The sequence below is a fragment of the Dromiciops gliroides genome, chromosome 6 (genome assembly GCF_019393635.1).
Source record: "Dromiciops gliroides isolate mDroGli1 chromosome 6, mDroGli1.pri, whole genome shotgun sequence".
NCBI lineage: Eukaryota > Metazoa > Chordata > Mammalia > Microbiotheria > Microbiotheriidae > Dromiciops > Dromiciops gliroides.
In genome coordinates this window covers 59,799,149-59,825,531 of record NC_057866.1, presented here as the reverse complement: position 1 = coordinate 59,825,531, position 26,383 = coordinate 59,799,149, and the positions used below count along the sequence as shown (strand labels likewise).

At 33.9% G+C, this 26,383-nt stretch overlaps 1 pseudogene; it reads left to right on the top strand.

The window, feature by feature from the left end:
- The first annotated feature begins 4,973 nt into the window (after nucleotides 1-4,973).
- The window catches only part of LOC122731989, a 49,900-nt pseudogene continuing 28,490 nt past the window's right edge, over nucleotides 4,974-26,383 (top strand).

Genomic DNA, 26,383 nt, shown 5'->3' with positions numbered 1-26,383 from the left:
AGGTGGAATGGGGTGAATTACATCATATGAAGAGGCAGAAAAAAAAACCTATTTCAATAGAGGGAAAGAAGGGAGGGGTGAACAATGTTTCAACCCTACTCTCATTAGATTTGATTCAAAGAGGGAATAACATATACGCTCATTTGGATAAAGAAACTTAGTTTATTCCTTAGGGAAATAAAAGGGGAAGGGGAAGGGAGGGAACTGATAGGAGGGAGGGCAAAAGCAAGGGAGAAAAGGGTAAAGAAAAGGGAGGGGTTGATAAAAAGGGAGGGCAGATTAGGGGAGACAAGGGTAAGAAGCAAAACGTTGATGAGGAGGAATAGGGTGAAAGAAGGGGGGAAAAGTACAAAGGGGGTAAATAGAATGGAGGGGAATAGACAGTAATAATAACTGTGAATGTGAATAGGATGAACTCTGCTATAAAACGGAAATGAATTGCAGAGTGGATTACAAGCCAGAATCCTACAATATGCTGTTTACAAGAAACACATTTGAAGCAGAGAGATATACACAGAGTAAAGGTACAAGGCTGGAGCAGAATATATTATGCTTCAGCTGAAGTAAAAAAAAAAAGCAGGGGTAGCAATCCTTATCTCAGACAAAGCACAGGCAAAAATAGATCTCATTAAAAGAGATAAGGAAGGAAACTACATCTTGCTAAAAGGAACTATAGATAATGAAGTAATATCAATATTAAATATGTGTGCGCCTTGTGGTATAGCATCCAAATTCTTAGAGGAGAAGTTATATGCGTTACAAAAGGAATTAGACAGTAATACTATACTAGTGGGGGATCTGATTCTCCCCCTCTCAGAATTAGATAAATCTAGCCAAAAAATAAATAAGAAAGAAGTGAAATAAGTGAATAGAATAGTAGAAAAGTTAGACATGATAGATGTCTGGAGAAAACTGAATGGGGAAAGAAAGGAATATACCTTTTTCTCAGCAGTACATGGCACATTTTCAAAAATTGACCATGTATTAGGGCACAAAAACATCATAGTCAAATGTAGAAAGGCAGAAATAGTAAATGCATCCTTTTCAGATCATGATGCAATAAAAATTACATGTCAAAAAGAGCCATGGAAAAGTAGACTGATAATCAATTGGAAACTAAATAATGTCATTCTAGAGAATGAATGAGTCAAACAACAAATATAAAAACAATCAATAACTTTATCCATGAGAATGACAATAATGAGACAACATACCAAAATCTATGGGATGCAGCCAAAGCAGTGATTAGGGGACATTTTATAGCTCTAACTGCTTACATGAATAAAAAAGAGAAAGAGGAGATCAATGAATTGTGCATACTACTTAAAAAAGCTAGAAAGAGAACAAATTAGAAATCCCCAATTAGGTACTAAACTAGAAATCCTGAAAATTAAAGGAGAAATTAATAAAATTGAAAGCAAGAAAAGTATAGAATTAATCAACAAGACTAAGAGCTGGTTTTATGAAAGAAAACCACAATAAAATAGAAAAATATTGGTTAATTTGATTTTAAAAAAAAGAAGAAAACCAAATTACCAGTATCAAAAATGAAAGGGGTGATGTTACCACCAATGAAGTGGAAATTAAATCAATAATTAGGAATTATTTTGCCCAACTGTATGCCAATAAATTTGACAATCTAAATGAAATGGATGAATATTTACAAAAAATACAAACTGGCCAGGTTAACTGAAGAGGAAATAAAATCCTTAAATAAGCCCATATTAGAAAAAGAAATTGAAAAAGTCATTAATGAACTCCCTAGGAAAAATTCCCCAGGGCCAGATGGGTTTACAGGTGAATTCTACCAAACATTTAAAGAACAATTAATTCCAATATTATACAAATTATTTGGAAAAATAGGTAAAGAAGGAGTTCTACCAAATTCATTCTATGACACAAATATCGTGATGATACCAAAACCGGGCAGAGCAAAAACAGAGAAAGAAAATTATAGACCAATTTCCCTAATGAATATTGATGCTAAAATCTTAAACAAGATATTAGCAAGGAGATTACAGCAAATGATCACAAGGATAATACACTATTACCAGGTGGAATTTATACCAGGAATGCAGGGCTGGTTCAACATTAGGAAAACTATCAACATAATCAACCACATCAATAAGAAAACTAACCAAAATCATATGATTATCTCAATAGATGCAGAGAAAGCTTTTGACAAAATACACCACCCCCTCCTAATAAAAACACTAGAGAGTTTAGGAATAAATGTAGCTTTCCTTAAAATATTAAGGAGTATCTACCGGAAACCATCTGCAAGCATTATATGTAATGGAGATAAGTTAGAGGTCTTCCCAATAAGATCAGGGGTGAAACAGGGATGTCCATTATCACCTCTATTATTCAATATTGTACTAGAAATGTTACCATTAGCAATCAGAGAAGAAAAAGGAATTAAAGGAATCAGAATAGGCAAGGAGGAAACAAAACTATCACTCTTTACAGATGATATGATGGTATACTTAGAGAATTCTAGAGAATCAATTCAAAAATTACTTGAAACAATTAACAACTTTAGCAAAGTAGCAGGATATAAAATAAATCCACATAAATCATCAGCATTTCTATACATGACCAACAATGTCCAACAGCAAATGATGCAAAGAGAAATTCCATTTAAAGTAACAGTAAATAATATAAAATACTTAGGAGTCTACTTGCCAAGACAAACCCAGTAACTCTATGAACACAATTACCAAACACTCTTTTCACAAATCAAATCAGGTCTAAATAACTGGAAAGATATCAATTGCTCATGGATAGGCAGAACTAATATAGTAAAAATGACAATTCTATGTAAATTAATTTACCTATTCAGCGCCATGCCAATCAGACTACCTAAAAAATATTTTATAGAAGTAGAAAATATAATAACAAAATTCATCTGGAATAACAAAAAGTCAAGAATATCAAGGGAATTAATGAAAAAAATGAACAGGAAGGTGGGTTAGCTGTACCAAATCTGGAGCTTTACTATATAGTGGCATTCATCAAAACTATCTGGTACTAGCTAAGAAATAGAGTGGAGGATCAATGCAATAGGCTAGGCACAGGAGACACAGTTGTGAATGACATTAGTAATGCAGTGTTTGATAAACCCAAGACTCCAGCTTCTGGGATAGGAATTCAGTATTTGACAAAAACTCCTGGGAAAACTGGAACATAGGATGGCAGAAATTAGGCATAGACCAACATCTTACACTTTATACTAAAATAAGGTCAAAATGGATACATGATTTAGACATAAGATGTGATATCATAGGTAAATTAGGAGAGGAAGGAATAATCTACTTTTCAGATATTTGGAAAGGAGAACCATTTATGACCAAACAAGAGATAGAGAATATTATGAAATGCAAAATGGATGATTTTGATTACATTAAATTAAAAAGTTTTTGTACAAACAGAAGCAACACATCCAAAATTAGAAGGAAAGCAGAAAGCTGGGAAACAATTTTTTATGGCTAGTACTTCTGATAAAGGTCTCATTTCTAAAATACATAGAGAACTAAATCAAATTTATATGAATCCAAGTCATTTCCCAATTGAGAAATGGTCAAAGGATATGAACAGGTAGTTTTCTGATGAAGAAATCAAAACTATCTATTGCCATATGAAAAAATTCTCTAAATCACTATTGATTAGAGAGATGCAAATTAAAAGAAGTCTGAGATACCACCTCACACCTATGAGATTGACTAATATGACAAAAAAGAAAAATAATGAACTGTAATGTTTAAAATCTAAATTGTGGTTGCCTTAAATCAGAAGCTTCAGCTCCAGTCTAGTCTAGAGTTCCAGCCTGGTTGGGTTCTTCCTGAAGTCCTCCTCCATGAGCCTGCTTTAATCAGGAACACCCTAGTAAGCTGTTTGTGGAAGCTTTTTATAGATCTGGAACAGAGGCAGTACTTACACACTGCTTCAAGGATGATTGGTTGGGTTCTGGACAGCAATCTGGAATTATGCCCAAAAGACTATAAAGCTGTGCACACCCTTTGACCAAGGAATACCACTTTTGGGTCTTTTCCCCAAAGAGATCATAAAAAAGGGAAAAGGTCCCACATGTACAAAAATATTTATAGCTGCTCTTTTTGTGGTGGCAAGGAATTGGAAATTGAGGGGTTGTCCATAAAATGGGGAATGGCTGAACAAGTTGGGGTATATGAATGTAATGGAATTCTATTGTGCTGTAAGAAACAATGAGCAGGAGGAGTTCAGAGAAACCTGGAAGGACTTGCATGAACTAATGATGAGTGAGATAAGCAGAACCAGAAGTACATTGTGCACAGTATCACCAACATTGTGTGTTGATCTACTGTGATGGACTAGATTCTTCTCACCAGTGCAATGGTACAGAAGCATTCCAGGGGACTCATGATGGAAGGGGATCTCCAAATCCTTAAAAAAAAACAAAACTGTGGAGTAGAGATACTGATTGAACCATACTATTTCTTTTGGTTTTGGTGCTGTTGTTTTTCTATTTTAAGGTTTTTCCTCATTGCTCTGATTCTTTTCTTATAACATGATTAATGCAGAAATATGTTTGATGTTATTATGTATATATGTAGCCTGTATAGGATTGCATGCTGTATAGGAGAGGAGGGAGGGAAGGGGCAGAGGGGAGGGAGGGAGAAGGATTTGAAATTGGAAGGTTTGTATAGACAAATGTTGAAAACTATGTTTGCATATAAATGGAAAATAATAAAATACTTTTTATCAGAAAAAAAAGACTGTCTATTTCCAAACTATTACAGACCTTAACAGATCTCCACAACACCCACCCCACTTGACTCTTGTGTTCTTTTTAAAAAATATACATTAAACTCTTAAAAATATTGTTGCTACTGTTTTTATAAAGTAATTGCTATTTATATATTAATGACAATTGCACCTGTTTTGGCAGTAAGCTTTTATTTTTAATTAATATCATATATGCCAGTAAAGAATTGATGGCATGGAAATTAGCACAAGCAGAAGAAAAGTTTCAGAAAACCCATTCTGTTTCTCAGAGGGACAGCACATGGTCTCAAGGAGAGTGCAGAAGGCCTACAAAAGCTACACTGTCCAAAGAGGAAGAACAAGTACCAAGTGAGCCCCCACCCCAAACCTGTAATGGTCAAGGGTTTTACCCTGTTTTGATAGAGGCAGGTGACTATACATTGATCAAAGCTAATTCCATTGGCTGACATGACATGAGGCTAGTCCAAATTAAAATAGACCCTGAAGAAAGGCAAAGGCAAGTCTAGGTGTGGTTGTATCATATTGGTTTGCCTAGTTAAACAAAAGAATCAATCTCCACCTCTTTTGCTCCCTTGAATTGCCCAAGTGTTACCTTCTTTTTTTTTTTTTTTTTAGTGAGGCAATTGGGGTTAAGTGACTTGCCCAAGGTCACACAGCTAGTACATGTTAAGTGTCTGAGGCTGGATTTGAACTCAGGTACTCCTGATTCCAGGGCCAATGCTCTATCCACTGGGCCACCTTGCTGCCTTCTTCTTTAGGCCTCTCTTAATCCTACCAACCCTATTCCCCATTGACTGATATTTTCTTTATAAGGAGTTTATATTTACTTAGCTGTCATGAGATCATTTACTTTTCATAGAATATAAGTCTTTCAAGTCAAGGAAGGAAGGAAACAGTCATTTATTAAGATCAAAGTGGAGGCTTCATGAGGAACTCAACAATAGGGGATGTCTCATGTTGAGAAGAGTACAGACGTAGTTGAATGTACTCTGGTGAGGAGGCTTCAGGTGCTGAGTGAAGTTCAGAATGAGACAGCCTGGTTTTAAAATACAGAAGGCAAGGATAAGGCTGGAGGAATTAGGTTCTTCTTTTTGTTTTTGTGTCCACAGCATTTCGCCCAATGCCCTGAACATTGTTAGATGCTATTAAGCAGTGTTCATTCTCCTCATGAGATTATAAGGTTCTTGTGAATAGGCATTGTTTTCTTATTTGTCTCTGTGTTGCTACCTCCTTGAAAGTGCCTGACACAGAAAAGGAGCTCAATAAATATTTAATAATTGATAAACTTGAGTGAAATGAAATAATTTGCATCCACAAAGTAGGAACATGCAAGTCCACACAAATTCTAATAATAAGTTGACTAGTTTCAATGTGGGTCATCCTACTGTTACAAGCTTGAAGACATTATGTCTTCCAAGTTTCAGAAGCACTGTGTGAAACACTTGACTTCAGGTGAATAAGATTGATCAAATTTTATAGTTTTAATCAAGATCACTTTCTGTCACTTAATAAATGTATAGTCTTTGTATATATGCAAATGAAATAGGAAAACAAAGAACTCTTCTCACACAGCTTTTCTCCCCACTCATACTCATACACATGGAGATTGTGAGCAAATCTGTGCATATTATTTATTATTGTATTTTAATAATATTTTATTTTCCCCAATTACATGTAAAAATAATTTTTGCATACAGTTTTTTAAGTTAGAGTTCCAAACTCTCCCTCCCTCCCTTCCTCCCCTCTACCCTTCTGAGACAGGAAGCAATCTGATATAGCTTACATGAGTGAAATCATGTAAAAAAACATGTCCATGTTAGTTATTTGTTTTGTGGAAGAAAATGAGAAAGGAAGGAAAGGAGGGAGGGAAGAGAGGAAGGGAAGGAATTAAGGAGGAAGGAAGGGAGGGTAGGAGAGAATGCATGCTTTAGTTTGCATTCAGATTCCATCAGTTCTTTCTCTGGAGGTAGACAGCTTTTTTCATCACAAGACCTTTGGGATTGACTTGGATCATAATATTGCTGAGAATAGCTGTCATTTACAGTTGATCATTGTACAATATTACTGTTACTGTGTGCAATGTTCCCCTGGTTTTACTCACTTCATTCTGCATCAATTTCATTCAATTTGTTATATAAAGGATGCACAGACCATGCATAAAGCCCATCCTGTTTTCACTAGGTTGAACTTTGGCATACCTGTATGTAAGTGAATTCAGAGATTTATCCAAATGTGAAAATACAAGGTTTCTCAAAACAATCTGAAATGTTAACACAGATTAGAAAGGTGTTATTAAGGATGTAAATGTAAAGATCTTTGCACTTGTGATAAACTAATGAACAAAACAAAACTCCAATAGTGTCTGTTTAAAAATCCAGTTTTTTGAAAAATGTCTTTTTCATGAGTTAGAAATGCAGAAACTGAGAAAGAAGAACTAATTTCCACTTCATTAAGGAAGAGAAGCTTGCTATTAAATTTATAAAATAAGAAATAATTTTCTAATGTGTTACTATCTAATATAGATCCTTTGTAGAATGTATTAAATGGTATAGCGTTTATATATTCATATTTATGCATGTAGCTGTACATGTACTTATATTATAATAGGGGTATATATGATAGATAACAGTCCCATTTTGGCTAAAATAGTAATTCAATTAGTTAAATTTAATAACTCTTTATAAAATGAATGCCTACTTTCCTCTCAGAAGAATATAAGCTTCTTTAGGGTAGGTATCATTTCCTTTCTGTTTGTTTTTTTTTGAGGGAGGGGTTGTTTGTTTTTGTTTTTATCCCTACCACCCAGCCTAGTACTCTTCAATTAGAACGTGCTTAATGTGCTAAATAAATGCATTTTACAATTGAACTGAATGTCCCTAGCACTGAAAGATATTAAGGAGAAAAACAAAAGAAATATAAAAAGTGCTACCCTTTCTCACATCCAGAAGCTTTCCATATATCACTGAGAAGGTGAGAGGCTTGATGGCAGAACAATAGGGGAAAGATGATTAAGTACCAAAATACTTAATACAGACAATGGAATGGAGTTAGCTGGGAATGCAGCAGGGAAGAGCAATTACAAATAAAAACCATTCATTTGGATGCTATTGTCAAGGCTAATTATTTGATTTCAGTGAGATTGTCAAATTTCAGTCAAGTCACTAGTACCTGTGAGGAACTTTTTTTTTTTCAATTATAACAACCATGTGTGAAGCTCTCAGAGTCTTTAATTTTGTAAAGGACACAAACTTAATCTTTACATTTCCATGCTGAACTCTGAAGATTTCAATAAAATTAACAAATGATTAGTCCATAAGAAACAAACAAGCAACAGTGGTAAATGATGCTTAATTCAGTCATTTCTTCTTCTTTTTCTCCTGTAGACAAATCATTACTTAGTTTTTACCTGTAATATCTATAGACATGTGGAAAATATAAAATGGGTTGCTGGGGAGCTATACATAACTACTGCCAGAGTGCCACAAAGAGATTTTTTTTTTTTTACCAGAATATGGGAGATCACTTCCTGATACATGAAAGCTATACTTTCAAGTAACTCCAGGTAGGAGTCAGGCTAAAAGCATACAATCAAAGACTAATTCTCAATGAAGATCTTTAAGCAGACACTGGGTGACCACTTGTACTTTAGTGGTGATTCTTTCATGTATAGGTTGTACCATCGGTCGCTGAGGTCTCTTCCAGCTCTCAAATTCTGGGATTTTGTCATCTGACCCCAATGCAGTACTCTTTTCACTGACCTACTTTGCCTCCATGGGTAACCTTTAAGACTCTTTTTGCATTTAAAATATAATTATCAAATAAGTTTAAATGAACAGCAGCATGGCATGTGAACACAATTTAAATCATGGAGGATTATGAGTCAGAAAGAGGTGTTAAAATCCCAGTTTTGATAACTACTAACTTTGTGACCCTCACAAGTCTTGTAAATGTCCTGATCCTCAGGCAACTTTCTAAAGTATAAATTATAGAGGAGTGCAATCTCTCTAAAATGAAGCAATTCCTTCATTGACAAAATCAAAGGCACTTGCTGTATTTAACAGATTGATTACAGATGTATTAAAGTGCCTCTTACATGCATAGATTTGTGTTAGACTAGAGATAAAAAGTAAAAAAAAAAAACCAACAGTGTAGACTTATATGAGGGAGCTTTAAATATGTCTCTATGTATACATCCCAAAATTATTTCATGGCAATGGACTTTCAAGAACGTGGTACATTAACTGTATGTAGCTCCTGGCAATTTGTCAATAAATCCAAAGCAGCAGATTGCTATGATAGGAAAAACTAGAATTTTGGAATTTATCCTGGGCTCTACTTTTTTTTTCCTTTTTTCTTAGCCCAATTACTTGAATTTGTTTCTATTGAAAAGAAGGTCCAGCAAGCATATGTGGCAACGAGTAAAGGAAATCCTGCCAAAAGAAAGAAATTCCATCGTCAGGTTTTATAGCATACTACATAAATAATAGAAATCACTGATATTGGAATCTCCTTTTTGTGGGTGTGTTTCCTTTTTTATTATGGTTAAAGGAGTGGGTATATCTATTATTTGAAGTACCTTAAAGAAGGGATAACCACTGTACTACAACTGACAGCAATAGGAAATCTTTATTGTATTTTTTTACTTTTAATATAACCTTTTTCTCCCTATAGTTTTTCCCCTTGGGTGAATTCAAAGTATTTTCTTGTTATATTCCACAACAGGCAGTTAGACTGGATAAGGTAATAGTTTGAGCAACCGAGTACCCCATACAGTGAATTTCTTGCTGACAGCATGGATTCTTGTCTTGAGGGCATTGATATATTAAACCGCATGTAACGATTAGAGCAGTGCACACTTGAAACCACGTAGGCATTCTAGTTTAGAGAGTCCCAGTTCTATGTAATCCATGCATAGGTCAGAGATAATTAAAAGATTCAGTGCCAAAGAAGGTTGCCTTTTAAGATCTACTTAAATGAAGTTGCACCAACAACCGAACCTTTGCTCTCTTCCATCAAGGCTACTATGCCACTGTGCTCACATTCTGGGGCAGGATTTGTGTAAGTCCTGAAATAGCTCATTTCACATATCAGAGTACCTGCTGAGTGCTGCTTTCATTAAACAAGTGATAAGAGCATCTGAAAAGGTATGCATGGTTTAGAAGGGGGAAAAATCCTAACTTTTAAAATAATCAGGAGATATGTGAGAGACATGTAATCTCTCACTTGTTAGAGATGCTTCTACAAATAAAAAAATAGATCATTGTGGTTTTTTTTCCCCTAATTTCACATTAAAGAGAATTTTTTTATCTAAGAAAGGATATTTCCTACTTTTTCAACCTGGACATATTAGCTATATGTATAAATTTGTTTTCATTTTTGTAGTCTAAGGACATATCATGTAAGGAGCCCAAATAATCTTTTTTTTTTTTTTTTTTAGTGAGGCAATTGGGGTTAAGTGACTTGCCCAGGGTCACACAGCTAGTAAGTGTTAAGTGTCTGAGGCCGGATTTGAACTCAGGTACTCCTGACTCCAGGGCCGGTGCTCTATCCACTGCGCCACCTAGCTGCCCCCCAAATAATCTTTTACAAATGTTACGGAATTTATTTTCAGTTTTAGGCTACTACCAAGGAAAAAAGGGCATCATTGTCCTCTCTATGAATTTATGTAGATAATAATATAGCAACTTTTTGTGGATAAGGTTAGCAATATGGATGCATTATTGGCTCTCATACAATTAGAATGGTATTACCCAATACATCATACCAGAATTCTTTAATTCTATATTTTCCACTGCCTTTATTACAAACTGTGGATCATTCAGTCAATAGATAAATGACATGTTATTATAAAGAGATTTCCCTCTTTAACACACAATTTCCAATATTCTTTATCATCTATATATGCATACTCCTCCTCCTTCTCTAGGCTATTTTCCCAAATCCCACTAGCATTGAAATTTGGTGCCCAGAATATTCTGACTCCTTACTCAGGGTTCTACACCTATCATGGGTTTAAGATTTTGGTACTTTCTTTCCTTAACCCTAATCCAATGTGCTCCCTATTGATTACTAGCTATCCAGACTTAAATCACATTTAGAAAAAAGGGTATTTATCAGTGGGGTAAAGTAAAAAAAATATAAAAGCACCCTCCCAGAAATCTGGGGTGCACTTTTCCACAAATGCATATATTTCAAGGGAAAGAAGACTTGAATGTCAAAGAAGTAATATATTTCTCTTAGTTGGATGGAAGTCTTTCTTTTGTGGAGTCATCATGGAGTTTTCCTTAGGTGGACCTCTCTTTCAGGTTCTTGGTTTCAAGGGTTAGTGCTCTTTGGGGTCCCAAAATTGCCTTTTCTTTGTGCATTTACTTTGTCTTTATACTGTCTCTCAGCAATCAGTGTGGACACTTCTGTCAGCCACTGGCATTCTAATGCAATGTAGAGAGGCAACTGGTGCATCTTCAGTATCTTTACAATGATGCATAAAGGATGACACTGAAGAAATGTATGATAAAAAGTGGTCTACACATGTGGTCAGATTGAGTAAAAAGAGGGAGATAACACAATTTACTATTTCTCATGAAATTAAAAAAAAAGAAATAAAGGATGACTTTTAACACATTAGATTATAATTCTATAGAAGGTATGTGAGGAGAACAAGGACAAGAATCACATACATTTTAAAAGTATGGATGTGATGCAATTATAGATACACAGAAAACAGGGACCAAGAAATAGGAATACCTGGTGGAAATGTTTACAGTGGTTTAAACCCTTTCTTTGAGGGCAGTTTTATTCATTTAGGAGAAAAGCCAATGGGAATTCTCTATATACCTGCATTTGTAATTTAAATCTATAGGAAGATTACTTATGAAATTATTGAAGTATTTTCTTGCATGTACCCAAATCTGGACTTATATATTATATACATGAATTGTATCTAAGATCAGTGGTCTTTTCCATTAGTATTAACATGTAGACCAATACTAATATGATGATATAGAAAGAACATTCTGTTCATTTTGGGGTTTGAATTCCAACTCCTTTTTTAACTTCATATATGACCTCAAGCATTAATTTTAACTCTGAAACTCTGTTCCTTCATTTTTCAAATAAGGGATGGAGTGAACTTCATGATATTGAAGGTGCCTTCCAGCTATAAATCTTCATATCCTATGAAATAATAATGAGTCAGTGACTTTAAAGTCCTCACTGCCACCACCTAGCTTCATGGCCTATGGCAACTTCTCTGAGCCTCATTTTATTTACCTGTCAGACTAAGAGGTTGGGCTTGATTGACTTTCATACTCTACACAGCTCTAAAATCCTTTAATATGGTATAGTTAAAAGAGTGATACACATGTAGACAAACTTTTGTGGTTCAGTCATTTTTTTTTGTTCTGTTTTGTTTTGTTTTTCAGTAGTGTCTGATTGTGCATGAACCCATTTGTTGTTTACTTGGCAATGATACTAAAGTTGTTTGCCATTTCCTTCTGCAGCTTATTTTATAGAAGAGAAAACTGAGGATAACAGGATTAAGTGACTTTCCTAGGGTCACAAAGCTAGTGAGTGTTTGAGACTAGATTTGAACTCAGGAAGATGAGCCTTACTGAATCTAAGACTAGCATTCTATTCACTGTACCACCTAACTGCCCAAATACTTGGGTTTGAATTCTGGCTTCTTTACTTGCAACTACCATGTATGAATTTGCCCAAGTCACTTTTGGGGCCTTAGTTTTCTCATATATAAAATGAGGAAAGTTATACTAGGAGGCCTCTATGAACTATTTGATTTCTATAATAAATATATGTCAATCTTACTTGGTAGTGATGATGCTGCAAGAATGACACTACAGCTGAGTGGTTTCAATAATGTAGACACAGTTCTAAACTCCAAGATGCCTTTGCTTGACATGAGCCATGCTAAGTATTAATTCCAAGATGGTCTAGCAGCAGCTGTTGTTTGCTAGCAGTGCAGTTTTGCTACATCATTGGAATTTGTGCTTCAGCAATTCCAGAATGTTGCTCCTGAGTAGTCTGATTAGAGTTGGGCTACTTCAGTTCACCAAATAGCAGAGGCTTAGGTATCCCACTGTCATTCATTGTCTGCCAATTTCAAGTCCAGTAAATCTATTTTATAGTTAACATCACTTAATGACTAAGTGACTTTACCAGTCTTTATTCCCATTAGTTCCAAACACTTTATCTCATGTTTTATCCTCACCTATGTGATTGATGTTTACCTATTTGTTCACAACTTCCATTTCTTCTCACTCCCTTGAAATTTCAAGTTCTCTAAACCAATCCATATTATTCTCTTTCTTCAAATCCTGTTCTAAGAAGTATTTGGTGTTTTTTTTTTTTCTGACAAAAGTGCTAAACTTAGTTCACTTTTTAGTTTGCATATTTTCTTCAGTATAGTATCATTTATAATATTTTAATTTATACTTAGAAGTATAAACTTAATCCTTGAAAGGAATCTTAAAGTTTAGACTTGATTTCAATATAGATTTTTTAAGGACCTATTATGGATAAGGTGCTATGATATAAATATGAGTGTAGCAATACCATCCCTAACCTCAGGAAACTTGCTTTCTAATAGGGAGGCACATTATGAGGAAAGAATGTTGCACTTGGAATTAGAATAACTAGGCTATAGTTCTCATTCTAACACCTAATAGATTTGTGAGAAGGAAAAATGATGCTTTGCTTAATTTCATCAAGCCTCAGATTCCTCATCACAAAATCAAGGATAAGATCACTCTATTTACTTCACAGATTGTCTTTGAGGAAACTCTCTGGTGAACCTTCGAGTATTATATACAACTAGGATAGAAATGTAGATCAAAGCCAGATTATGGAAGAGCTTAAATGTTAGCCTAAGGACTTTGCATTTTAGTATAGACAATAGAGGAACATTACATTTTGAAACATTTTCAGAATTATTAATTTGACAAATAAAATTATTAAAATTTACTAAAGTGGAAGAAAAGTTTTGAGTATTAAACTGCCAATTTTTATGATTTTAAAATATGTATGTATACATATATGTGTATATACAAATATATGTATATATGTATGTATGTGTATAAATATATATACATATACATATACATATACATATACATATACATATACATATACATATACATATACATATATATACATATATATACATATATATACATATATATACATATATATACATATATATATACACATACATATATATATATATATATATATATATATATACATGTGTATGTATACTAAATTTACTATGGTAATAACAACACAGCCATTGTTCTCTGTGTGAACTTCTGAACTCCCTACTGTCCTCATCTAAATTTTAAAATATTTCATTCATGTGCTTTCTTTTCATTCCTTTTTTCTGTATCAGTATCGTAACCATTCCACTATACTTCACAATACTCCAACCCACAAAATAAAAGTTTTCTACTGAAACAAATACACACAGCTAAGGAAAACAAACATTAGTTGATTACTTACATGTATTCTTTTGAAAATTACTTGTTAATGTATTTAATCAGTTCATCTATTGGGAAATGGCTCTTATTTTATATATACACACATGTATCTATTCAGATAATAATATATGTATCAATTCTGTGTTTGTATACACACATATATAAAATCTTTTATATCAGACTTTGATCAGAGAAATTTGATACAAAGGTTTCCTCCCACTTAAATGTTTCCTGTATTATTTTATTTTACTTATGCAAAAACATTACTCTTTTCTGATCAAAATAGGTTATTTTATTTATTCTGATTATATATCCATTATTTGCTCAAGAATTTACCTGCATCTATTGCTGTGAAAGAGTATATGTTCTCCTTTAATTTGTTCCTGTTATAGCCTTTTATATTTAAGACAGATCCATTTACAGATTTTTGTGGTACATAGAGGGAAATATTGGTCTAAGCCTAATTTCTCAAAGATTGCTTTCTAATTTTCCCAATTTATTTTTACACTACCTTGAGTTCTTTTTGGTGTCCTTGGTCTTTTTGAACATTTATGCTATATTCATTTGCTTTACAGTTGTGCCTACTAAATATGTTCCATTAAACAACTCTTTAAATTTTTTCTAACCCATACAAAATTATTTTGATATTTATTATTTTGTAGCATATCATATTAGGATTTGATTTTGCTACTTTTCCTTCCTTTTCCTTATTTCACATTTTTTATACTATCTTGAACTTTTCTTCCATCCATTGGACTATTTTATCCAGTTCTACAAAGTTATCCACTGGTAGTTTGATTTATATGGCACATAATTTATAAATTAAGATAGTGTTATTACTTTATGCCATTATCCTTCCATAACCATGAATAATTAATGCATCTCTATTGTCTGTTTCTACTTCTTCAAAGATTATTTTGTTTTGTTTTTTTGGTGAGGCAATTGGGGTTAAGTGACTTGCCCAGGGTTACACAGCTGGTAAGTGTCAAGGGTCTGAGGGGGGATTTGAACTCAGGTCCTCCTGAATCCAGGGCCGGTGCTTTATCTGCTATGCCACCTAGCTGCCCCTCTTCAAAGATTATTTTGTAGTTGTATTTTTATATATCATGCATGTGTTGGTAAGTAGACTCCAAGATATTTTTTTTATTAAGTAGGTATTTTGATTTTTTTGTATCTCTTTCATTATTATTGTTTTTCATTTACAGGACAATGACTTAATAAAATGTATGTTGTTTTTGTGGCATTTTTTATATATTCTTCTACTTTAATGATGCTATTAATTATTTCAGTTATTTTAGTTAAAACTCTAGACTACTGGAGGTTTTTAATCATGGGTATGGTATCTCATTTCAAACTATTCGGATGATATTTTGTTCTTAGTACTGTGAGCAGATAACAAGTTTAACAATAGGGAAAGTCTAGGTTTAGAACAATGTCTTGAGAATTCTTAAGGTTCTAAATCAATCTGAACCAAAGAGCATTTTTTTTTTAAAAGATGCAACTATGTTCAAGGAATTGTGATGGCCACTGGAGATATAAACAAGAAATGAAAACCTTTCTCTACCATCATGGAGCTTATATTGTATTGAGATGATAAAACCTCTGATGAAGAATGTGAATTTATAACTATTTCAGGAGCAGAGAGAACCAATAATTAAAAGGATTAGAAAAAGCTTCGTCCTGTAGGAAATAACACACAAGCTGAACCTTGACAGACACCAGAAATTCTAAGGTAATGCCCCACTCTAAATAATGATTGCCTTTTACAACACCCATGATGTATATTCATCTTCAGATTGAACATCCATTTTTATTTTGTTTATAACTTTTACTTAATTTGCATGTGTGTGTTGTGAAGTCTATATTCTTTCCTAGACTTTAAATCCCTTGAGGCCATTTGTTTTTTTCTGAAAAGTAGAGATATCTCCATCTACTCACCTCCCCCATACACATACACATCCAATAAATTTAAACAAAAGTAGCATGTTATAGTCAGATCTCGGGAAATTATTTTGATTGACCAATCTTATTCTTTATTTAATAAACATATATAAGATTAATATGGTTGATACATGGGTCCAATAAACTTTTGTTAAGGATCTTCTCTGTTTATGTGCTTATGCTCTTATTTAAAGTAATCAAAATACTCTGATCCAAGAACTCCTTTAAAAACCTACTATAAGATTACTTAAATTTGTAAAATATAATTGTACCTTGGTTTTTAAAGAAGTTAATTCATGTGTGTATGTGTGTGTATATATGGAGAGAGACAAAGACAGCGATAAAGAGACAGAGTAGAAGATGAAATGTTTTAAAGAGAAGGATGATTAGGGACTCTTTTCCATGAGTACCTTACCTAGTGAAGTATGTCTAAATGGAAGCCAAGAATTTGGGGTCTTACGATAATTGTGGAGGAAAAAAATGTTTATGTTGTTGTTGTAGTTGTTCCAGGAAAGATAAAAGATAAAAGAAAAAGAGATATAAAGATGAACAGCATAGTGATGTGGGGTTGGGGGGAATGCAGGTTACTTGAAACTAGTTATTGAATCAAAATTTGATAGCAATCACCAGAATGAAGATAAAATACTATTTAATGAAACTTCTTGTGGAAAACACCTATGGACTTTTGACATTAAAGCTATTAGTGTTTGGGCTTGGCTGTAGGGGGCTGTGGATAAGCCAAGAAAACTGACAACAATTGGATGAACTGCAGTAAGATGATTTAAACTTTTTCTTTAAATAAACAAATAAAACCCAGTATTTAGTTAAGTGTTTAAAAACATCTTAATTGAGGGACAGATGCATTTCTTTTGCAACAACTATTTTATTCTTTTATTTTCTAATTGTGCTTTATCTTAGCCATTACAGAATATAAGATTGGTAATGACGATAATATAGTTTGTATAATACCCTAATGTATTTGCTGTATGTTCTGAAACTCTGTTAAAATGTTAGGAACCTAAACAGGAAAAACCATTTGGATCAACTTAACTTGCAAGTATAATGTTTACAAGGAACTACTTCATCTCTAATGGGTATATTTTGCAAATGCTATCTGATGATAAAGTAAAAGTCACTATCATAGATGTCTCTAGCCGATCCAATTCTATGAAAATAAGGAAAGTCAAAGAATTTCATAGGCATTCAAGTTATTCTGGCTCTGGACACAGCATTAAAAGAAATTGTCTTCAAAATTTTCAAAGGACACAATGGCCTTCCTTAATTGTTTTTTCCATTACTTTGACAATGCATCACGGTACACTGTGATGCTTAGGCAGCAGAAGGTAATTCTCAACTGCTGATGAAAAGCTTTGGCTATTTGTACATTTTCCTTCGTGGAGGCTGGTTTATGACCTGTATTCTCCAGGCTTATCTTTAGTCTATAATAATGTGATGACTCTGCATAGCAGTTCATAATCTTTGGCATGTTTTCTTGCTCGTGCACTTTTAGGGCATGAGCATCCATAAACATAGATCTCATATAACTGTTTCAAGGACTTTTGATTTATTAGTAAGCTGTTTCCCAGAGGATCAGGAATACGTTCTAAAAGAAGCTGCCAGATTCTTGTTGCATATTCAAGTATGGCTGCACAAAATAGAGAGAATAAGATCAGAATTATTTATGTAACCTTGCCTCACTCCACTGATAAAGAAAAGGAAAAAAAAAGTTCATTCCAACATTAGTAAATTCAGCCATAACTAGAAGATGTACCTCTGCTTAATCTGCATATGTCTTTCATTATTCAAATATCATCTGGAAGCCATTGCTTTTCCCTTTTCTTCTTCAGTAACTATTGTTATAACCCCCTGTATTAGTGTGGCTGAAAATAAAACTACTCCATAGTTATACTATTAATACATTATAACCAAACCCCTACAAGAATCTGCTGAAACCTCAATTTGTTACCCAGAGTGCATATTAGAACTTAGTCCTAGGCTTCTTTTGGGCCATGTAATGTTGTTTTAACTGATGTTATAGTCTACAAAACAATTCCACTATCTAAAAGTTAGTCTTCAGTCCATGTGAAACATGTAGAAAACCATCAAACTTAGAAGCTTAAAAAAAGAAAGAGAGGAAAAGTAAGGTAGGAAAAAAGGGAAAACATTTTAGAGGAAAGATGATCAGTCAATAAGCATTTATTAGGTACTTACTATGTGCCAGGACTGTGCTAAGAACTGAGAATACAAAAAGAGGCAAAGGCATTCCAGGAGTAGGGGACAGCCAGAAAAAAATGGTCAGTGTCAAGATGTGGAAGATCTTAATAGTGGAACAGAAAGGAGGCCAGTATCACTAGAAAAGAAAAATCACTTGACTTGGAGTAAGAGGACCTGAGGTTAAATTCTGAGTGCTTCTATTTATTATGTGGGTGACTTTGGACAAGCTACTTCATATCACTGGGCCTTGGCTTTCTCAAGTCTAAAAATGTTAAACTACTTTTTAGTCATTTCCAGAGCTAAATCTATGATCGGTTGTTGGGTGGTTTTAGGAAGGAAGGAGAATGGACCATTAGAGTTCAGATAGCACCTGGTAGCACTTGACTATTTAGTGAGCCTGTTTCCAGGTATGCACAAGTATTCTATGATTGTTTCTGAAACACTAACTACATGATGAAGGTCAAAACAATCCTAAAATAACTCTGGATACCCTGAGCTGGAGAGCAAGCTCCTCTATAATGCATGCCTAGAAGAAGGATCTTACCCAAAATCCCAGGACAAAGCCCTCATTGACTAACACAACCTACCATCTTCCAAACCCTATACACTACAGTTCTAAGAGAGGCAAACTAAAGCAGTGCATTTCATTTGTCATTAAAGTATCTTTGAGAATCAAGCAAATGGTTAAATAAATACGTATAAAGGACCTTCAAGCTTAAGATTCAAAGGTCTAATATCTTGTGTTTACTCAGGTCACAAATCAGAAGGGAAAATTCTCTGCCTGGTAACAAGCATATAGATCAAACTATGGGCTGTGCAAGCCAACAAAGGAGCTGAGAAATTAGAAAACACACAAAAGAAGGAGAAGGAAGAGTTACATCCATTACCTGGACAAACCCATAATGTGGGATGACTTCTCAGGCTCATTCTCTGAGTGCCTCATAATTAAGGTTTTTCCTTACTATTTCACCTTTCAAATAATGATCATAGATCAGAAAGGTGATCACAATTTGAAAGGAACACAAATGAAATGTCTTTGTAAATTGCCATAAACTGTCAACACAGGACAAGTTTTTATTCCTTTATGCCTCCATGGCATTTTTTTTTCCTTTTGCAGGAAAAATAAATAAATACTAGGATAACAAGGATAATAGATTTAGAGATGAATGGGACCTTAGAAGTCATTTAATATAACTCCCTTATATTACAGATGAGGCAACTGAATACCAGAGAGGTTAAAGTGATTTGTCCAAGGTCACATAGGTAAATGGCAGATCCAGACAGTAATCAAACTAAGGCCCTTTGACTGTAAATACTCCCAATCCAACACTGCTATCACTGGAATTCCAATGTGGCTATATAAAATATGAATGATCAATATCCTGTGGCACTGCTAGAAGTGGTAATCAGCATATCTTGTTTCTGTGCTTTTTCATTTTTACTTCACCTCCATTTTGAGTAGTAATTTCTCAAATTATTTCATGCTACTATGAACTATCAGCAAAATCATCTGTGTGATTGTTAAGTACAGTTTTCAATCAAGCCATGGTATGCTCATTATTTTCAGACCTCTGCAAGGTTGCCATAGTATCCATACTACAGACAATTTCTCCTTTGCTGTCATCCAAATAATACGGCAACACTAAATAAAGACTAATGCAGTTTCAATAAAATAACAGAATGCCACACTATTACAGAAGCCATGTCAGCATTGCCAAGCTACTCTAGGTTAAACACAGCATGTACAAAAGAAGGTTACCTCAGAACAGATATCATTAAGCAAGAAATAGCACTTGTAACTTCTTTCCTGATATGTTTAATTTTGCAAGTGATGTAGATTTTGCATCGGCTAAACATGTGGAAAAAGAACCTAACATTTCTCTCAGCCCATTGGTCAACAAAGCATGGAGACCGCCAGAGTAGATGGTGCTGAGTGAGCATGTTTGGGATTAGGGTTTAGCCTTCTCTGATGTTAGCTTATTAGATTGTTATTTGTTGGAGGTTTTTATTATCTTAGACCATGCAAACATCTGAAATTTCTAGGGCATAAGTCTAATTTGAAAAGATTTAAGGTGTAGGGAAGCTTGAAGAAAGAATCTACATCTCCACCTTCTTTATCACATAGCCCAGATATGAATCTAAAAATATATTTGTTGATCAGATATTTGTAAAGTGACAAATCAATTGCTTTTGTGGAAAAAAAGAATTTATCTCCTATTACCAACAACAGGTAGACCTGAGTTTAAATATGGCCTCATATGCTATTAGCTGTGTAACCCTGGGCAAGTCACTTAACCCCATTTGCCTCAGTTTCCTCATTTGTAAAATGAGTTAGAGAAGGAAATGGCAAACCACTTCAATATCTTTATAAAGAAAACCCCCAAAAGGGTCATGGAGAGTTGAAGAGGACTGAAGATAACTAAGCACAATTAATTGAAGAAATTGGGATAATTTGGTATTCCACTCTACAGAGAGGAGAAGCAGCTAAAAGAGGGGGACTCAATCAAGGCTTAAATTAGCAGCTTGATGGGGAGTTTGGAAGTGATGGATTTTTCCTGTGAGGTGTGTGTAGGAAAGCAAATGAAAAGTGGAGATAAAAAGGGGAAAACCCCTTTGTATTTAGTTAGGTTAGTCTTTGGGTAGCAGTCTTTCACCAAGATTACACCCTGAACTTTCATTTTGTTAAAACCTGCTAGAGCTGACATTTTATTAATCACAGCCTCAAAATTTCTTGAATAATTTCCACATGATTATGAAGCACAAAAGTCTTGCATTTCAGCATTGATTTATTTTTGTTGACAAATTGTCATTTCTCCTTGGCCCCTTAATATTTTAGGTTTTAGGTTTCTCTTTTGTTTAGATCATTAATGATAGCATGAGTTGAATAATAAAGGAAACCTTTGATTTCTTGGGTCATGGTCAAGTAGTAAATGATTTCCAAATGAGCATTGAGCTGCCAGAACTACTCTTTGATGCAGACATCCATTCTAATTGGCCTGTTTTCATATTTTGGATTTTTGTTTAGCAAAAATGTTTGAAGCAAGTCATACATGAGAAATTTCTTTGAAGATAAGTAGCTTCTAATGAGCTTATGGAGTTAACTATTTTGACTAATTTCTCCCCTTTTCCAAATGAAGTAGGCCACAGACAAACTAGCTGAGGAAATCTAAGGAATCATTACTTAGTTGTATTGAAGTTAGAGAAGAAGCAGAGTATGGTTGTGGATGTAGAAGAATTGCTCGATCTCATACCATGTAAAGCTTTATACATTGACTGAAAATTTTAGAGAATATAAAAAACAATTTGCTTAATAACTGGTGATTATGAGGTAAAAATGTGTATGCTAACCAAAAGTATTTATTATTGTAATGGAAGAGATTTAACACTGCTTTTGCAGGTAGTCTCTGTGAAATGAAACTTGCTCTAAATGTTTTTGTTTAACGATGAGACTTTTTCAATTGTGTAAAGCCTCAAAGCATTTCAGTTGTCAGGAGTCATTCAGAGAAGTTTGACCTTTCTCTCTATGCAAAAAAGACTAAATGGATGACACTATTGCCCGTGATTCATTTTTGAAGAAGACAGATTTCTTCATAGGTGATGTGTTTTCTTTTAATTTAATTTATTTTATTCTGAACTTAAGAAATAAAATAAGCATTTCCATAACATAGTAGCATGGGGAGAAAGATGATTGTACATGAAACTGCTAATCTATTATGTATGACATGATATTTCTTTTAAATATATAATAATATTATCATGTAACTTACTTTTTTTTTCTTCCTTCCCTTCCTGCCCTCAAGCTGGCTACCATTAACACAAAAATGTATGTGTATAGACATGTAAAAACATCCTATACATAATTCTATTAATGAGTTGTTTTATTCTTGATAAAGATAATGCCTTCCTTTATATGACCTTTTTAGTTAAATTGGATATTTATAATAGTCAAAATTATTTAATCACTTAAAGTTGTTCTTAAAACAATATTGCTGGGGGCAGCTAGGTGGCGCAGTGGATAGAGCACTGGCCCTGGATTCAGGAGTACCTGAGTTCAAATCCGGCCTCAGACAATTGACACTTACTAGCTGTTTGACCCTGGGCAAGTCACTTAACCCCCATTGCCCTGCAAAAAAACAAAAACAAAAAAACAAAACAAAAACAAACAAAACAAAACAAAAAACAATATTGTTGTTACTGTATGCAATGTTCTCTTGGCTCTGCTCACTTCACTCTTCATCATTTAGTACAAGTCTATCCATGTTTTTAAGTTCATTCAGCTTACCATTTCCTATAGTGCAGTAGTACTCCATCACAATCACATACCAGCACTTGTTCAGTTATTCTGCAATTGACCAGCCTCCCTGCAATTTCCAGTTCTTTGACATCACAAAGAGATTGGCTGTAAATAGTTTAGAACATATAGGTTCTTTTCCTTTTCCCCTAATCATCTTGGGGAAAAGTTCTAGTTAGTTGTATTACGGGGTCAAAGGCATAGGCAGTTTAATTACTCTCTGGGCATTATTCCAGATTGCTCTCCAAAATGGTTGAATCAGTTCACAGTTCCACCAACAGTAAAATATCTTACACCATTTACCAAGGTGAGATCAAAATGAATACATGACCTAAATATAGAGAGACATTGCCAGAAAATTTGAAGAACATGGAATATATCACCTTATGGATAAGTGAACAATTTATGAATAAACAAGATAGCAGCATGAGGTATAAATTGGATAATTTTATTACATTAAATTTAAAAAGGATTTGTACAAATAAAAAAAATAATTGAAGATCAGAAGGAAAGCAGAAAATTGGAGGAAATTTTTCTAGACAGTTTCTCAGATAAAGGTCTCATACCTCAAATATATAAAGAATATTTTCAAATCTATAAATGGTTAAAGAATATGAGCCAGCAGTTATCTTATGAAGAAAACAAAACAATGTATAGTCATATAAAATGCTATAAATAATTACTAATTAGAGAAATGAAAATTAAAAGTATTGAGATATCATTTTACACTTAGCAGATTGGCCAAAATAAATGATAGGGAAAGCAACAAAGGTTGAATGAGAAAAAAAAAAGGTTGGATAGAAAAAAAAACCTGGGACACAGGTATTGTCTTGACATGCAAGTGAATTGGATTTAACTCAGGCAAAGTCATGCAAAATTGTCAGTCTCATTCTCTCTTCCTGAGTCACTGAAATCCAGTGGCAGGATAAAAGTCAAGATAACTGTCAATGTCCCATGATGCAGTGGATGATCTTGGCAACTTCCATGTCTGACTAAGCTCTAAGCATTCCACAGCACCTGCTTCAGCTGCCTTCATAGCCATTGGAACAAATTATTGTCATCCATCCATTTCAGTGGAGAAAGTCTTCACATGTTTAGGGTAAACATCCGCTAAATCATGAAGAGTTTTGAGGCCTGTCAGTTACCTTTAACTTCATTTAGCCCATCTACTAAGATAGTTTACTAGGGTGTGTCTATTGTGCATGTGTTATAGCTTCTTGGAACCACAGGTGAAAGTTGGGTGAAACTAGACACAAAAGGTAGATATACAGCTCTGATAAGGGCTCACACCAGAGGTGCTAGTCATCCCTAAGCATCCTATACACCTAAGAGTTTTCTCAAAGTATACGTTTCTGGAACAAGCAACAGATGGACAATGAGTAAGAGTCAAAGTTGAAAAGAAAGGTAGGTCGAATTACTTTTAGGAAATTATCAAACACTTTTACTGACCCTAAGTTTGTCATAACAGTAATGACCCATCTTTTCAGTGTAACATTCCTTCTGCTAAGGGATGGACTGACTACTTTGCAAGAAAATGTAAGATACAAGAATTACACTTCTTCTCAACACAAAAAGAGAGGATTGTTTTGTTGTACAATTTAGGACTGAAGAGTAGACCTTTCCAGGACTACAGAAACTTAAAATCTCTCCTGAGAGGGAAAAGTGAAGTATTGCAAAGAAAGGAGAGTGGCAGTAGTGAAAGTAGCAGCAGTAGTGGTGGAATAAACAGCAGCATAAGCAGATAGAGAATGCTTCCTAGCAACTGCCCCATGTTTTATGGAGACTCAAGTGTTTTTAATTTTGTTGACATAAAGCTCAGTTTATTAGTAGGATATAATAGACATTCATTAAATTCCAACTTCTTTATTTTTCAATATTAATAGTATTTTATTTTTTCCACATACATATAAAGATAGTTTTCAACATTCATTTTTATGAGTTTGAATTCCAAATTTTTCTTCCTTCCTCCCTTCCTTCCCCCATACATAAGACAGCAACCAATCTGATGTAGGTTTTATGTATGTGTGTGTGGATATATATATATATATATATAAATAAAAATTTACATTTTTAGCAGTGATTTGCTACATATATATATCCACACACACATACATATATAATATGTATGCATGTATGTATGCATATGGGTTATATATAAGTTTAATGTTATTATGCATATATATATATATATATATACATATATTCACAATCATGTTAAACATATTTCCACATTGGTCATGTTGAGAAAGAAGAATCAGAACAAAAGGGAAAAACCTCAAGAAAGTGGGGAAAAATTGAAAATAGTATGGTTCAATCTGCATTTAGAATCCATAGTTCTTTTTTTGGATGTGGAAAGCATTTTCCATCCGGAGTCCTTTGGAATTGTCTTGGATCATTGTGTTGCTGAGAAGAGCCAAGTTTGATCATCACACAATGTTGCTATTACTGTGTAAAATGTTCTCCTGGTTCTGGTCATTTCACTCAGCATCAGTCCACTTCAGTGTTTCCAGGTTTTTCTGAAATTTGCCTTTTCATTATTTCTTATAGCACAGTAGTATTTTATTACCTTCATATAATGCAATTTGTTCAGTCATTCCCCAATTGATGGGCATCCCCTCAATTTCTCAATCTTTACCAAAACAAAAAGATTTGGTATAAATATTTTTTTATAAATGTGGGTTCTTTCACCCTTTTTATGATCTCTTTGGGATATAGACTTAGTAGTGGTATTTCTGGGTCAAAATGGTATGCACAGTTTTATAGCTCTTTCGGGATAATTCCAAATTGCTTTCCAGAATAGTTGGATCAGTTCATAACTCCACCAACAATTCATGAGTGTTCCAATTTTCTCACAACTTCTCCAACATTTATCCTTTTACTTTTTTTTTGTCATATTAGCCAATCTGACAGGTGTAATGTGGTAACCTTGAGTTTTAATTTGCATTTCTCGAATCAATAGTGATTTAGAACATTTTTCATATGGCTATAAAAAGCTTTAGTTTCTTTGTGTGAAAATTGTTCAAATCCTTTGACCATTTCTCATTAATTCCAACTTCTTAGGGAAACTACTGGGAATAATGGTGAATGTGCTTTACTTTCTGCAATGGGCAACAAGGTTAACTACTAAGGATTTCTTTTTTTCTTAAATGTTTTGCTTACTTGTTATTTACATTTTTAGCAGTGATTTGCTACATAAAGATAAGATAATTTTAACCACATTCCAAGTTTGTATTTTTGCTATAGAGAGCATAAGAGAAAGAAGGGAAAACTGTGTATAATTGCACTAAATTCAACTGAGTGGGAGATCATCCTCCCAGCTTGGTAATCACCAGATTGCCTGGGGGCTCAGAACATTTTTTGAATTCTATCTGTAATTTATATTTTTAAGTGTTTTTTTTTTCTTTGCTGAGAAAGAAAGCTGCATGGAAATAGAATATGTGCCTTCATCCTAGACTAAAATTTTCACATATTAAATTCTCTATTTTTCAGTAAATGAGTGACTTTGTACAAAAATCTATTTTTTCTCTTAACTAAATAGTAAAGACAGGCATACTCTGAAACTACCATGTTAATATGGGGTAGGGTGGGGAGGTGATACTGTCCATGGGGTTTTCTTTTTTTTTTTCATTAATTTTTACAGGGCAATGAGGGTTAAGTGACTTGCCAAGGGTCACACAGCTAGTTA